Source organism: Anolis carolinensis, chromosome X (genome assembly GCF_035594765.1).
Source record: "Anolis carolinensis isolate JA03-04 chromosome X, rAnoCar3.1.pri, whole genome shotgun sequence".
Lineage (NCBI taxonomy): Eukaryota > Metazoa > Chordata > Lepidosauria > Squamata > Dactyloidae > Anolis > Anolis carolinensis.
The window spans coordinates 2,834,390-2,851,231 of NC_085847.1; the positions used below are offsets into that span (position 1 = coordinate 2,834,390).

A 16,842-nucleotide genomic window follows, 5' to 3' on the forward strand; every position below is an offset into this window, starting at 1 on the left:
AAACAAAGCATAACAAGTAACAAGCATCAGTAGTAAGAAAGGTGTCAACATAACAATTAAAATAAAGTAAATAAAATAAAATAAAAATAAACAAATAACAACTTAAAAATTCCAATTGCAATTAAAGACACAGAATACAATATAAACCTCTTGGGGCCCTTTGTGGGGGGCAAAATTCACTTACTGCCTGGCATTTTTTGCCTCATAAGATGGATTGTGTATTTGTGTGATGTGTTGTCTAATTAACTCAGCAATGGTTCAAACATCCCTAGTCTTTCTGTTTTCAAAGCCTGTTTAGTGGTATCGAGTTTCAACTTCATCTTGGGTGTGTTCTACTTTTAATTTTGCCACCTTTGAAGACATCAGACTGAAGGAGAATTCTGTGTAGCATGCAAGTCGGCCGCCATAATTTCAACACTGTGTGGGTTGTTAAAAGTGTTTTCAGACTTGATCTGTCCCCTCCATGAGACTGGTAATGTCTGCATAAATGAAGTATAAATGCCCTTTCTTTTCTAAATATCCTAAATGTCACAGGATCACATCTGATCTTGGAAGTTCAGCAGGGTCAGAGTAGTGATTGAATGTGAGGCTGCTAGCAAATCCCAAGTGCTTTAGGTGATATTTCAGAGGAAGGAACTTGCAAAACTATATTTGAGTATTCCTTGCCTAATGAAACCCAATGAAATTAATCATTAAAGAAGTGCAAGGCTGTCAGTATTCTGAAGGAAGAGCCCTACCATGTAGATGAGTTACATTTTTGGACTTCATGCAGTTTGGGGGATTCTGGCAGTTGTAGTCCACCAGAGTAACGTTTACAAGTCCTGACCCTGCTTCTGGCACCAAATTCTTATAGCACACAGGCATGCTATTTATTGGCAAGTGGCTTGTTTTCTGTGGAAGGATGCTGCGTACTGTTCTTTCTTTTGTTAAAATGTATTTCATTTGTTTTCTGTTTTGATTGCATTTGTTTCATTTGAGTTTACCACGTTTAAACACCTTGAGTGCCATTCTTTGGGCGAGAAGCAAGGTATAAATTTTGTTGTGGAACAAAGATGTTTACAATCTCAAGGCTTGTGCCAAAGTTTTGGGGAAAATATTTGTCTGAGCTAGAATTATAGTCCAAAAAGGTGGCTTTTCAGGGCTCTGTTTAGTGCCAGTCTGAGTGTAGGGAAGGGAGGAGGAAGAGTCCTACTTTCCTGAAGACGCTTCTCCGGGAAGTTGCGCAAGGGGATTGGCGAGAGGCACCCTTACAAAAAAGATGTCTTGGGGTTGACCACCCTCTTGTTGAAACATGCAGGAAGCCAAGCCAGAGATTAAAATCTAGTGCTCTGTTTGCCTCGCTCTCTTTCTCTTTTTTTCTCTTCTCCCTCCCTCACAAATTCAGGGTTTAGATCCAAATGTAGACATGTTCAGCTGGACTAGTAGAAGGAGATACCCAATTTCTCCTGAGAGCAGCACCCCCAGCTCTTGAAGGAACTGTAGGGTGATTCGGGCTGTCATGGGAAGAAGTGTTTGCTAAATTGGTGTAGTGTCCACTTCCATGAGCGGACCTCTTCGGCCACTGGAATGCAGCTCCTGGATCCAACTCCAGGCATCTAAAATAGGGGGAGAGAAGTGGAACAGACTAGAAAAGGAGTTTTCCTACCCCCCTCTTTTGCGTCTGGCTTTCATTCGGTTGCTTTTCCGACAGTGCCCTTGTTCAGGGGCGTGTGGTTTTTGGCTGATGGGGAAAGAGGCCTCCACTCCTTGCCGTGCCCATGTTGCTGACTCGGAAGAATCTCCCAGTACCCACCCTCCAGGGGGGAGGCGAAGGAGGGGGATAGGAGCAAGAGAGCGCCAAGGTGTTGCAACCCTTGAGAAATGGGTTCTCTTTTATCTCTTGCAGCTGCAGAGTTGTCTCTTCCCCACCCCCAAAATGTGGCTGGTATGTCTGAGCCATATCCTTCAAAACCAGTTTTCTAAGGAGATTAGATGGGCAGCAGAGACAGCTATGCAATCAGGAAAGCATGTGTCCTCCTGCCTGGCTTTTGTGAAATGGGGTTGGAGGAGTCAGCCTTTGCCCATCTGCATACGTGTGTGTGTTTTTCCGCCGCAAGTCGCCAATGTCCTGTCCATCCAAAGCTAGACCAGAGCCTCCAAGTAACTCATGGAAAATAGTGCAGAATTGGTCTGTTTTCATAGAATCCTAGAGTTGGAAGAGACCTGGTGGGCCATCCAGTCCAACCCCATTCTGCCAAGAAGCAAGAAAATTGCATTCAAAGCACCCCCAGCAGATAGCCATCCAGCCTTTGTTTAAAAGCCTTCAAAGAAGGAGCCTCCCCTCCACCACGCTCCGGGGCAGAGAGTTCCACTACTGAACAGTTCCTCTATAACAAAGGCACAACAGCATCACATTACGCTTGTAATGTATCCAGGGATGATTTGATTCCTTTTGAGATCCAATTCACTTTTCAGTTCTGTAGTTCTAGAGTTGAGATTTCCAAGCTTTTGTTTCATGAAACATTCACGTGTTGATTGCAGTGTGTAGGTGTGCTGTGCAAATGTAATAAGAAACCGAAGTGAAATGAGCAATAAACCATATCTTTTAAAACACAGAAATGAAAGGTCTCCAAGAGAGAGACCTTATTACAATTGATGTGTGTGTCCGTATCTCTTATAAGGGGTTGGTTTAACCTCTGGTTTGCTAGCAAAACCATCACAAAATGACTGTGTTACAAAATGATATATGTCTGTGTGTCATTAACATGAAATGTTTGGAAAGCACAGTTCTAGAAGGTCTGATGGATCTCATTCAGTGGTAGAGGAGGACTACAACATGGTTCAAGTGTTGGTTCGTGTCTTGGAGGTGGCAACTTTGATTTTTTTTAAAGGAAGTAAGCCCCAAAAGAAAGATTTGACTTTTTACAAATGCGATGATGCTGGTGACACCAAACTCCTGGGCTCCAAAAGTGTAACCAGTTAGTAACTTTCCAAGCTCTGGACTGGACAGATGGGCAAATAGGGATTTATTTTATTTACTTCTTTTGCTGTATTTATACCCCACTCAGCAGCTGGGCAAGCTATTGGAGCAGCTTAGAAATCCATAAAAACGACTCAACTCATTCCCCTAAGCTTCCAGTCTAAAAATGCACCACTGAAAAGAAAAGGAGGCAGGGAGAGAAAAGGAAAACTAGATGACTCGGGCCCAAATTGTCATGTTTTCAGATTCATACCATCCCTTAGAACCGCAGGCTCACATCTTTGAGTAACTGAAGGAGTTACGTCTTGTGAAACAAGATTTATGTATGTATTTGGTGAATGTAGCACCATCTGTGTGCATGGTGCTTTATGGGTGCAAGAGGGCAAGTTCCTCCCCCAAAGACTCTTCAGTCTACAATTTAAACACAGGAAACAGCAGCAGATGAAGAGGGAAGTAGAGGAAGCGGAAAACAGGGAAGGAATACACCATTTATTTTGAACACCCGTGCTCATAGGCCAGGTTGCAGGAAGATTTTTGGAAGATTGCTTTTGACAGAAGACTATGCCTGAATGTTCTGGATATAGGAAAGATCAGTTAGAGGGAAACGTAGTACAAATATCACAGTAGTTTTCTGAGTTGTTGAAGATTCCAGGACATAACACTGCTGTCCAGAAAGTAACATTTCCAAGCTCTGAAAGACTGTAGTTAGAGAATGTATTATTTTCTCATTTAAAAACCTTGAGTTACCTTTAAATGTGAACTCTTCCTCAGTTCTGCATCTCCATAATTGTTTCTGCAAGATTTTTTCCACTTTGGTTCTTGATTGGTTGGATTCTTAGGTGTCAAAGAATGGAGAGCAAACTGTTATGGCTTAAACTTAATATAACTAATATAAAACAGCGATAAGCCAGTGAGGTTTAAAAAGAGACATTTATTATGGTTACCAACATTTGGAAATGGCAAGCCAAGCATACAAATCCCGACTGTGTCTTTTAGACACAGGTTAAAAACTTCTTTGTATGATCTTTGGAGAAGAAGCAGGTATTTGATTTTCTTGGTGTCCCCCATGGGATTGTAGCCTTCTAGTTGCTCTTGGATTGTAATTCCCCATTATCCCTTGACCATCAACCATGTGGCTAAGATTATGGGAGTTGTAGTCCAACAGCTGTGCATCCTTTAGAATACCATCAGAAAATGAGTGCATGTAGATAAAATGCTTGCATATGTTTTGTGAGAAACCACAGTTTAAATCAGAGGTTTCAAACTTGTGGCCCTCCAGGTGTTTGGGACTCCAACTCCCAGAAGCCGTAGCCAGCTTGTCCAATGGTCAGGATTTCTGGGAGCTGAAGTCCAAAACATCTGGAGGGTCACATGCTTGATACCACTGGAACACATATATTTGAGATGTATTTATATGCATATTTTATTACTGATACAAAGCTGTGCAAAAGAGGCATCTTTACTAGGTACCAGGCCCCAAAATTGTTCCAACTTTTGGCAAAGCAGAACAGGTTTAGCCTTCCAAATGTTGCTGGACCCTCACTGTGTTTATGCCTAAATGCTAACCCTGCTAGAGAGAAAAGATGGAAGCTGGAGTCCCACAACATCCAGCGGGTTATATATTATAGATTTCCCATCCCAGGTGGTGAGATGTTTCATCCTTGTTCTTATGTGTGGTGTTTTTTGGGTGGTTCAAAGACTCCTCACCTGTCACTGTTGGCGTTGAGAATTATATGTGTCTATCGGACTGTCTCAAGCTTGTCTTGGAGCTTTCTATTTATATACCAAATTCAATACCTTGCTTCAGTCACTAGTGCCCTCCAGGGCTCCAGGGTGCCGATTAAAGGCAGGGCTGTGTGGGAAAAAACCCTCCAGGCCTTGGTTACCCCTCGGAGCAGGTTCTGCCAGCGCCACTGCCTCTACACGACCAAGTTTCCTTGTCGGTAATTATTGGGTGGATGGCAGTGGCTCAGTCATTAAGGGAACCTAGCATGTAAATATCCCCAATGGAAAATGTCCCTCTTTTCCTTTTAAGTCGATAGTGTGTGCATGTGCGTGAGTATTTATGGGCAGGGTCTCTGGCAGATGTGTGGTGAGACAATTGGTGGCTCTGTTTGGGGATTTAAGGGCTCCAGGTGGGGCATCCATTTCCCCCCAATTTTGAAACCTTGGTACACCTTGTCAGCTTTCTTTGTCACCCTAGTCCAGCCTTCCTTCCATCTAGTTGCTTCCTCAGTGTGTGTCAGGCTTCTATTCCCTCCATCCCCAGACAAAGTGATCCATCAAGTCTGAGCCTGACAATGCAATCCCTGTACCAGTATGGTCCACTCAAAACTGTGAGTTGTAGATTGAAGGAAACCAAAACAGTACCATGATTTGAGTGGTGGACATGGCCTAGAACTCCAGGGAGCAGGATTTAGACCTCTCTGCTCAGCCTTGTCTGACTACAAATGCCATCTTTCCCATTCATTGGCTTAGTTAACTGGGGCTGATGAGAGGTAAAGTCCCACAGCATCTGGAGTGACTTGCCTAGTGCCTTCATAGGCAGCATGGACATGTAGGACACTAAAAAATCTATATACTACAGTGTGTGAATGTTATTCCTGTCTGAGGGCATTTTCCAGAGTTTCAGACTTCCAACCTCACTCGGAGATGCCAGTCTTCTGAATGCAAAGCATGTGTGATACAACTGAGCTGCAGGGCTACTTCTAGTTAGTCTGTAGGCTTGGTCTGTCTATACTTCCTGTGTAATTTACATTTGCCATGTGTACTGGCACAGTATAAATGACAATACCCTGCAGCCCAATTTTGCACATACATAAGTCTCTCGGTCTCTCATTTTGAGTCTCCACACTGCCTGCTCTGGTGTAGGAGAGTTTCCCACTCCTCCAGTTGGCCCAGTTTTGTAAATGAAATCAAACAACAATAAAAATCCTTGACTTCTAATGTGATTTAACACACTTTCTTGGGAGCAAACTGTGCATAGTGGATGCCTAGTTCTTGGGGCGGTTGTTTAATTGTGTTACTTGCTGTACACCCATATAGGTTGAGTATCTCTTATCCAGAAATCTGAAAGACTCCAAAACCCAAAAATGTCTGCATGAGTGGCTGAGAACCTTTGTTTTCTGATAGTCCAATGTGCACAAACTTTGTTCCATGCATAGAATTGTTAAAACATATTGTGTATAAAAGCTTTGTGTATAAGATATATATTAAAATATACATGGATTTTGTTTTTAGACTTGGATCCCATCTCCAAGACAATCCCATTATGTACATACAAGTATTCCCAAATCCAAAACACTTCTGCCTCCAAGCATTTTGGATAAGGGATGCTCAGCCTCTATATACTGGTCAACAAACGCTGCCCTCTAACTCTGCCTTTCTGAGGTTTTGTGATATAGGATGTGAGGGTTACTGGATCTTCTTTGTGAGTGTCCTGATTCTGTGTGGTCCCTCTTTGTTCGGTTGGTTAGGGTCTCTGAATGTTCAAGAAACAAGGCATGGTATACCACCTGCTCCTTCTTCCGGCGAGGAAATATTTTGCATATGGCAATAGGCTTAAGAAAGCCAAATGATATGCAATCCCCCCTCCTCAAAATTAATTTCTGTCGCTATAAGCTCTTAATGCTTTTCCTTATACCTGTAATACATATTTCTCCATGCCCTTTAAAAAAATAAATTTGAAGCAATATTCCCTGAAGGCTGAGTGGAGTCCTCCGACATAGAACAGCAGTCTAGTGTTTAGGAAATAATTTTAACAATAGACCATATGGGAGTCCTAAACTAGCAAGCTTTTATTATTCAGAAGGCGGAAAATGTGGTTTGATATTCAATTGATATATGGCATAAACGAGCGCCACAAGCCAGCTTTGCTTGAGCTGGGGGATTCAGATGGTCTTTTGACTATAATAACTTAACGTTTTGGCCCAGCTCCATAGAATGCATCCCAGCTGCTGGTTCGAAGCCAAGAAATAGTACGCGGTGGTTTTGGCTACTTGCTCAGTCACTCTTGGGTTGCACTCACCCCACCGTCCTCAGTCCCCAATTTCATACATTCATTCTTTCTGCCTCTCCTCTTTTTTCTTCTGTCTTCTTCTTCCTTCTGTGTTCTTTGTCCCTTTCTTCTCACACTATTTTTCTTTCCCCTCTCTATCTCTCTTACAGATTTTCTCTCCTTTTAACTCTCTATGTTCTTGACTACAAAACTTTTGCATTAGTTGCAACAGCAGCTGCAAGTTCTACTTTTCAATGCAAACATTTTTTTCCTTTCTGTGCAATTCTGCATGGAGAGCTATAAAATAATAATAATAATTTGACTACAAAACCTTTGCATTAGTTGCAACAGCAGCTGCAAGTTCTACTTTTCAATGCAAACATTTTTTTCCTTTCTGTGCAATTCTGCATGGAGAGCTATAATAATAATAAAATAATAATAATAACAAATTTATTTTTGTATCCCGCCTCTATCTCCCTGAAGGAACACGGGGCGGCTCACATGGGGACAAGCCCGATCAAAAATAGGTTATAAACATAGTTAACAAATTAAAACGTCATATCACATAAAACCACATAAAACACATCAGCAACAGTTTCTATCTGCTGCTCTGATGCAGCAGATGGAAACTCACACCAATATTGGATTGAGGCTTATATTGCTCTAACTTTATATTTCAGTTGCTGATCCCAATAAAATCTTTTAAATGATAGTCACTCAGTACTTCACTGTGGGTATATAGACACTGCATCTATAACATCTCCACCAATCTTTTCTACCTTTTTTCTTTCATGGGATCCTATTTTTCTTCTTGTTCTGTCTCAAGGATGGGTTGAATATGTGTACAATGATATGCAGGTGGACGGCATCTCCTGAGCACCCATGGACTTGTTGGCTGCACAACTCAAGTGCTGGTACAAATGAGAGAGGTTCCTGCGGATGCCGGCGGGCACGGCTGGGCACAGGGCCAGCTGGCACGGTTGGGCACAGAGCCAGCTGGCACGGGCCTGTTTAACCGCATGTATTCAATGTGTGCTTGTGGTCTTTGTACTGTCGCATATTAGTCTGCACTTGTGTGACACCTATTCCAGAGCATTTTGAATGCAGAGTGGGCAGCTTTCCAATTTTTGAGTGGAGAGGAAAGTGGCATCTTACTGCTCAGAACCAGCGGAGATTTTTGTCACTGGTGCCATTGCTGCTACTTCGATAGCTTTCTGTGGTGCAGGAAGGTGCCAGGGAAGGAAAGAAGGGCATGATTGGTTTCTACATTTTTGGCAGGGGCAGCCATCTAAAGATGGCACCCCTCTACTCCAAAATTGGAAAGTTGCCCACCCTGCATTCAAAATGTTCTGGAATAGGTGTCACAGGAAGTTCCTTTCTTTCTGCCATGTTAATGGCAAAAGGCATCTGATTCCCATCTGATCTTGGAAGCTAAGCAGGGTCTGCTCCAATTGGTACCTGGATGAGAGACCTCCAAGGATTGCCAGGTACTCTAGGCTTGCTTTCAAAGGAGGGAGTCCTTGCCTAAGGACATTTATGGGGTTACCATCAGTTGACAGAGACTTAAAGGCACAATGAGGTGGGAACTTCCTCTTGGTTCCAACCAGACACCTGACTAGTTGTGCCTCCTTTTCCCCATTATGGCCAAGATGCCTGTGAGAACTGCAAGCAAGACATGAGCACAATAACCCTCTCCTGCTGTGGCTTCCTACCCACTGAAGTCCAGGAGATAGTGCTCATGATCTTCTTTGTTAATGTTATAGACGTTGCTTCATCCATCTATGGGTGGCATACAGTCCAAGACCTTGAAGTCAGTGGAACTTCCTTGAGGAAAGGCTTTCAAAGCTAGGATGCCACCACAAAAACTGGTGGCCCCGCTCTGCAAATTCATTTCACTTCCTTTCAGAGCAACACTGGTAAATGTCACCACATCCTTGTGGCAGTGGATTTTACAAGTTAACCACGCTATGCAGAATAATTCTTTTTTGTCAGTCTTGAACCTCACACCACTCTAATCCTAGTTTTCTTCCTCTGGAGTTCCCTTTTTCTTGTCTATATTGGGGTGGCTCTTGATTTTTGAAGTGCTGTTTCTGTGGCAGGAAGACTTGTAGGACCTCTGTGAAACATTCTCAATTCTTAACTCTTCTCCTGCCACAGTCATTGAGTGGGATACAATTTCCTTCTTAGGGCTTTCAAACTACACAGTTGCCTCCTCCACCAGAAGTCTCTCTAAAATTATATATATATAGGAACCCAGTGACACCTTTAATGCTAAATTTCTAGTAGAAGATTGTGTGGAATCAGTTCACCTCATCTGATGTATCTGAGATTAAAGAATCTCATCCTTAAAAAAAAACCTAGAAAGTGTGTGTCCCCATCTAGAATATATAGGAAGCAGTTTTCAGTCCCTTTCCTAACAGTCTCAAACATAATGCCTTTTAAGAACAATCAATATTTAAGTAAATTACTCATTTTACAACCATTGATTTTAAGGGGTATAGTACAAGATTGAATAGATAGGCCTCTGCAGTCTATATAGGATTCTATGTTTGAATTGTATCTGAATTTGGAGGGGTTCTTGGGAAATCATACTTATTTTAATACCCCAAAGGCACCAGATGCTGTCTATCTTGGAAACTAAACAGTATCAGTTCTGGTTAGGACTTGGATGGGAGGTTGTTAAGGAATATTAGGTGGTGGACGCTATATTTCAGAATAAGGGGATGGCAAAACCAACTCTGCTTATTTCTTGCTTAAGAAAACCCTATGAAATGTATGGGGACACTATCCGTCTACAGGTAACATAGATTATGTTATCAAAACTGAGATTCACAATGCTTGCTTTGGAACAATGCTTAGTCAAGGATTTTCAACAAACCTTCCAGTGGGCTAGATCTAAAATCAGCTTAGAAAGAAAGAAAGAAAGAGAGAGAGAAAGAAGGAAAGAGAAAGAAAGAAAGAAAGAAAGAAAGAAAGAAAGAAAAGAAAGAAAGAAAGAAAAGAGAAAGGAAGAAAGAGAGAGAGAGAAAGAAAGAGAGAAAGAAGGAAGGAAGGAAGGAAAGAAAGAGAAGAAAGAAAAAGTAAGTAAGAAAGTAAGTTACTAGGGCATGGCACATTGCACGCAAACTTGTTACGCCAGAACTGTGTTTGAAATGGGGATGGTATGTCATCTTCGTGTTGTTCTTGCCCCCACTGAAAAAGCTGGTTAACCAAACGCAAAGTAAGCAGGACTCTGATGGCTTATCAGGGGCCGCGGGTGTGAGGTATTGCCACTTAGCAGCCAGAAACTTGGTGGGCAAGGGCTGGGCTGTAATCTAGTCAAGATCCTTTGTGACCCTCACCCCACCCCCTTTGCATACCATCCGCCTGACACTCTTGTGGAAAGACAAAAGGGGCTGATTTCCAAATAGGTCTTGCTGGCTGGCTGGCTGGCTGGCGTGTGCATTCTCTTTCTCTGCATTCTCAGGAATTGAATGCAGCCTTCCAGGTGACAGGGAACTCTGCCTGTGGTTGGGGTTGGGGAGAATTATAGTCCGGCCTTGGCTCTCCCACTCCTCCAAATGGAGAGGAGGTGGAAGAGCATAACTGCGATGCTTATTCATAGGTGAAATCAAGAGAAATTTGACGTCTTTTTTTCTTTTCTCTACAGGTAATGGTGCATGTTGCCCCAGGGAAGATTCCCCCTGTCGGTAGCTGAGGTAAGTGTGTGTGTGCTGCGAGTTTAAAATTACTTATCAGCCGTTTCTTACACCCTTCTGAGCTGGAGGTGCTGGCTGCCATGTCCCCAGGGTTATTCTGATCTGTTACTTTGTGATACTCTTCAACCACCCCTTTTGCACCCTCGGGCAGAGCAGTTTGGCAGCGGAAGGCGGAATGTAAATTTTTGCCTTTTCAACAGGGGCCTCTGTGGGTGGAGTGTATGGGCTCATTAGAGTTGACAAAAATGTTTAGCTTAGCCTCCGCTCTCCCAGTGTCCTCTAAACCGCTTGGACTATCATTCCTATCATCCCCAGATGGCACAATAATTTGGGTTGATTTGTGGTCAACCTGCCATTACATGTGGCAGATTTCAGCACCCACTGGGATGGTAGGAGTTGCAGTCCATTTCCTGACTGCAGTAGGCTGGGAAAGCTGCAGTGAAGAGTTCCATGTTAGCTTTGGGCCATTGCTCCTTAAAACGTAGGGGGTTGCCTTGTATCTGGTAGGATACGTGATCCATCTAGTATGGTCACAACTTGGTTGGTGGCACACAAAATATCATATACCGAATCCTTTTTAACTGTACAAATTGTAAGACTTTTTCTGCCTGCATTACAAGTGTCCCTACCAGGGAATTCTGGTTATATTTGTGTGAAATATAATGTGCAAAGTACCTTTGAGTCTAGATTATGGGAGCTGCAGGCAAGGTTATTGGTGGAGTTGCTAGGTTGCCAGGAATTGAATTGTTGTGTGCAGCAATGAAAGCCTGTTAAGAGTTCAGGGATGGAGTGGATGTGGGGTTGAACAGTTCTGGTCAAGCAGCACAGGGAGTGAGAAGGAGTTTCTGTCAAAATCACTGTTGGCTTTGTATGAGTATCTGTGGCTTGGTTTGAAGGTGGGAGTAACTATTAATGCCCCCAAGTTCTAATGAAAACTCTTGATCTGCTAACGCATACATAAAGACTGTGGTTGAACCTTACTGGCAACTAAATACAGTAACCAGCTACCACCAAAACTTATGACCTTTTGTGTAAAGCTTTTATTTTTTGTTTTAATTTAATGTTTATTCCAGTATATTTTAAGAAAATGCTCTGTTCCACAAAGTTTTTATGGTTCCAGGTTTCAGCAATAAAATTAGACATTATAAGTACTAGGTAGAAAGGCTTGTTGGTGCATCCCACTTAATAATGTAGTGAATCATTGTAGGTTATGATCTTTTTTTATTTACAGCAGGAGTGGGCCAAGTGCAGCCCTCCTGTTAGACCATAGTCCCTAGCAGCCATAGTCAGCATATCAGTGGTGAGGAATGCTGGGAACTGCAGTCCAGGACCACATTTTGCATAGTTCAACATTACAGCAACCAAATCATACCCAAGCAGCAGTCACACCTTGTTTAAAATTAAAGAGAAGCTTCTGAAGCAGCAATGAGGGAGCTACCAAACCATTACCTTATTCCATAGTAACATTTGAGATCTGGAAAACGTATCTCCAATCTTGTTTGCCTGGTGACAATTTTAACCACGACTTTACATCAGGTGAAATGTTACTGTCAGTTTCCTTGAATGTCAGTGAGATAGAAAGGGGGAATAAAAGTTTCCCATCTGACTGCTATGTTCCTATTGCTTACAAAAGGAGCATCCTTTCATGGGAAAATAGGGGTTCTACTTACAGAATTCTCTCTTTGAAAGCAATGCATATAAGGCAGGGTCACTTAGAGAGGGCCTCTGGCTACGTCCGAATCTTGCCTTTGAGCCTCTTTCCATCCCATACTGCAGATTGTCCATTGTCACAATCAGTTACAGTTGAAACCTTTGTCTTTATGACCTTCTGGATGCGAAAAGCATTTCCAGCTAGTCAAAATGTTTTTCAAATGGGGGAGAGGGAAAGCTCTGTGGCTGATGCAGGGGGGCAGTGATTCAGGTAAGGAGCCCATATGTGAAATCCATAACCGAGATGTTATTTAGTGCTGGTTGCCATGGGAATGTTTTGGCCCGTGTAGACTCGTCCTCTTGGGCTCTTTCCTGTACATTTCCTGCCGAGAGCATGTGTTACATCTTTCTATCCAAGAGACACATGTTTCATATTTTCCCATAACCTTCTCCTGACCCTTTTGGCTGAGGAAAGGAAATGCAAGATGGGACTATTCCCCCCTCTCCCGATTGTGATTACTTACACGGAATGGAAAAATCCTGGGCCGCTCTCTTGTGCCGCCCTCCCGTTTTTGCGTGTGTGTAATATCCCTTGAATCCATAAACTGTGGTGAAGGGTCAGCCAAGTTACAGAGCTGTTCCTGCACCACTCCTGAGGTGGTTGTGTGTGGCTTCTCCTTAGGCGCCTGTTTCTCCTAGACCTTGGTAGGAAAAGCATAGCTAGCGGGTGGTTCTGGGGTAAGGCGAGGGAAATTAAAAGGATCAGCCCCAAAGGTCTGAGACACATACCTTGGAAGGACCCATGAGCTCATTTCCTTTGTGGGTGCTTTAATAGTTCGTAGCAGAGGTTGAAGAGAAGCCAAAGTAAAAACCCATTGAGAAAGTCTATAGCTGTGCCATAGAGACAGAAAATCACGGATGCCTGAAAATGGAAAGTAGCTGTTGTCTGTGACTGGTGGACACAAAGGGAGTTGTGTTCTCTCTTGGCATCTCTGGTGAAAACTCTAGGTACATTACATTAGAACTCAGTTTTAGAAGAGTAGTAAAAAGAGTCTTTGCCTGTGAAAGGGGGTGCGATCTAAAACATGTGAACCTCAGCTTGCTTTCAGATGTCCTCCAAAATGAATAATTTTAGACATTTGATGGGAGATATCTGTTGTAGCAATGTATTATGTTAGGAGGAAGAAGGACAGAGAAAGGAAGAAAGGAGAGGGAGTGGTAGAAAAACAGCTTCACAGTAGCTCCACCAACTACAGAAGTTCTTCTTTTTGAGATGGAGCAACTCTTTACCACCAATATTCCGAAATAGGTAGGCCCCTGTTGGTACTATATGTGCACAACTATGTAGGATATCGAATGTGGCACATTTTGAAGCGAGGGCATAGCTAAAGCTTGGGAAAGTTACATTTCTGGCCAACAACCACATTGGCTGGGAGATTATGAGAGTCATAGTACAGAGATCACTCTCCTAAACTATAGATTTTCATCGTTTCTTGTCAAACTGTATTCAGGAGTTACACATTTTAGGAGCAGAGAAGTGAAGGATACTCACCAAAGCATGTTGAGGTTCCTCAGAATACGACTTTATGAACATTGTGAAGAAATCTGTAGTAAAACAAACCAGTATATATTTGTCATTGAGATACATCCCATCCGAGACATCAGACTTGGCCACGGTGACACATGCTTTAGTTACATCCTATTTGGATTACTGTAACAAGCTCCTGACTGCTGCTTCTCCTCCTCCTCCCTTCCCCTGAGCAGAGCTATTCCATGTGGTGCCTGGTAGCGGGATGGCACCTTGGTGTCTTCATTTTTAAGCCCGTTCCTGAGGTTATTTGGGGTGCTGATTCAGAAAATTGCATTGCCTAGACCACATCAGCTCTAGATTATTAAATAGGGTTTTCTGTGAGCGAGCAGTTGGCGACTACTGGATGGCATATGTTCTGTATCAGAAACTAGAGCTGATGTGGTCTATTCAATACAATTTTTTGAATCAGCACCCCAAATAACCAAACCGAATCTAAAGTTGACCAAAAACTGATTCGTAACCCTTTTGGTGCTAATGTTGGAGAATGGTCCCTGGTCAATAATAATAAATGATAATAATAAACTTTATTTATACCCAGCCACCATCTCCGTGAAGGAACTCGGGGCAGATCACAAAAGCACTCCAAGGTACTACATATAAAATAGAATGACATAGCAAAATAATACACAAAATTAGACTAAATACAACGAATGGATAACATCAGGTGATAAAAATTAAAAAATATAAAATGCAGTAATACCTGCGGGTAACTGGGCTTTGTCAAGTAGTAAACTAAAGCGCCGAAGTAGCAGTGGTCATTGTCAGATATAACCATAGTGGACTACTCAAGGTCAAAAGCCCGTTTAAAAAAACAAGTTTTTAGGATAGTGGTCCCTGGTCAAAAAAAGGTTGGGAACCACTGTTTAGAGTAACCTTCTGGCAAAGAGCACCCATGGGATCTGTGCAAAAAACAAGAGGATTGTCATGTTTGCAGTACAGGCAAAAGAATGACTTGTTTCAGCTGTAGCTCTTGGAATCACATAGCTCTGTCTCCTTCTCTCCCTCCCTCCCTCCCTTTTGGATTTTTATTGAACACGTGATCAAGAATTCCACATAGGCTTTAAAAACTCCTGGCGTTCATCATCTGAGCCAGTTTCCCGACAAGATGCTACCCTTTGCAGTGTTTGTGTGCATCTTCCTTGTAAACATATTCATTTTGGCTATTCTTGTTTAAAACAACGCTTCCTTTTCACATCACACCCGGCAATTACTTCCAACAATGCTCATCGCTGAGCCGGAATTTTTCTTCCTTTAGCTCACATGTGGACTTCCCACCCTGTTCCAGCTCACCCTTTGTCTGAGTGCATCATGTCCCATGGTGTTGTCTCTTCCAGTCAGCCAGGAAATTGACATCAACAGAAGTGAGGGAATTATTTAGTGCCATCCAGATGTTTTGGCAGACAACTCTTATCAGTTCTTTTGGCAGAGCCTTTTCTTCGGCAAGGGATCCTCAGGGGTAGCTATATAGGGCTAGGCAAAAAAAGATTGTGCCTGAAATTGGAGGTGACAATAGTGGACTGTATGGACCAGTTAGGTCTGATTGTACACATATATAGAGAGAGAGAGGGGGGGGCATACTAGTCTATCTTGTTGAGCTATCGGCTGTCAATGATTCCTTTCTTTGCATCACACACCACCATCACTCCAATGGAGGTTGTGTGTCTAGCGGGCCATTTGCTTTCCCTCGAGTGGGTTGGTGGGAGAAAAAAAAAGACTGTGCACATTCTTGCACACTTTTGGAGCACAAATGTTCTCTTGCTTCAAACATTCTCCAGAGGTCATAGGCCAAGGGGGTGCTATGTGCTTTTGAAAATAACTTCCCTTTTGAGGGCAGTTATCAGATACCCCTATGGGGTGAGCTACAGCTGGTGCGCCTTGGTACTAACATAATCCTTAGAATGGAGTCTACAGGACACAAATGCTGCCTCTCAGTATATTTAAAGGGACACACCTGTTTGGTGACAGCTATGAGATGCCTTGGGAAGGAAAAGGGATTTGATTGGGTAAAAAGATGGGGGGTTGCTCCCTTTTTGCCCATACTTTGTGGGTCCTCTTCTTCCGCTTTCTCCACATTTCTCGTGAGCAAATGTGGTGTCCCCAAATTACAGCTGGAAAAGACAAAAATGGTGGAAAGTCGTGTTTCTGTAAATTCTGGGAAGAAAATGTAAGGGATAGACAATGGACATCTTCAACGGTTTGAGGACAGATGAGAAATATGCTTCGAGAATTCTTCAGAATATTATTTTTCAAAAAGGTCTGCACAGAAAACAAGCTTGCCCCCTCCTCCCTATGACTTCCCATCATATATTTATTTACACATGGCCCTCATCATGTCTCCTCTCAGCCATCTCTTCTGCAGGCTAAACATGGCCAGATCTTTAAGTCACTCCTCATAGGGATGATCAAGGGTCTGGAGAAAAAGCCCTATGAGGTGCGACTTAAAGAGCTGGGCATGTTTAGCCTGCAGAAGAGAAGGCTGAGAGAGAGGAGACATGATGATGGCAATGTGAGGGAAAATCATAGGGAGGAGGGAGCAAGCTTTTTTCCTGCTGTCCTAGAGACTAGGATGCAATGGAACCATGGCTTCAAATGACAGGAAAGGAGATTCCACCTGAACACGAGGAAGAACTTCCTCACTGTGAGACAGAGCTGTTCAGCAGTGGAACTCTCTCTCTGCTCCAGAGTGTCTGCCTTTTAAGGAAACTCTGGAGATTCCTTCTTTTAAGCAGAGGCTGGATGGCTATCTGTCAGGGGTGATTTGAAGGCGATTGCCCTGCTTCTTGGCAGAATGGGGTTGGACTGGATGGCCCACAAGGTCTCCTCCAACTCTAGGATTCTAGGATTTCTGAGCAGCCTTTCTCCAACCCAGTGCTCTCCAATTGCATTGATTGGACCTCACCCTTCATACTCATCATATCCAGTCATAGTGCAGGTCAGTGTGTCAGGA

General features: G+C 43.0%; 1 protein-coding gene across 1 annotated transcript in view; it reads left to right on the plus strand.

Moving 5' to 3' along the window:
• The window catches only part of hic2 (HIC ZBTB transcriptional repressor 2), a 75,603-nt gene that overhangs the window by 28,445 nt on the left and 30,316 nt on the right, over positions 1–16,842 (plus strand). Inside the window, exon 2 of the mRNA XM_008117354.3 lies at positions 10,606–10,654. The gene's annotated coding sequence lies outside the window, so the exon portion shown is untranslated. The remainder of the gene's footprint in view (positions 1–10,605; positions 10,655–16,842) is intronic.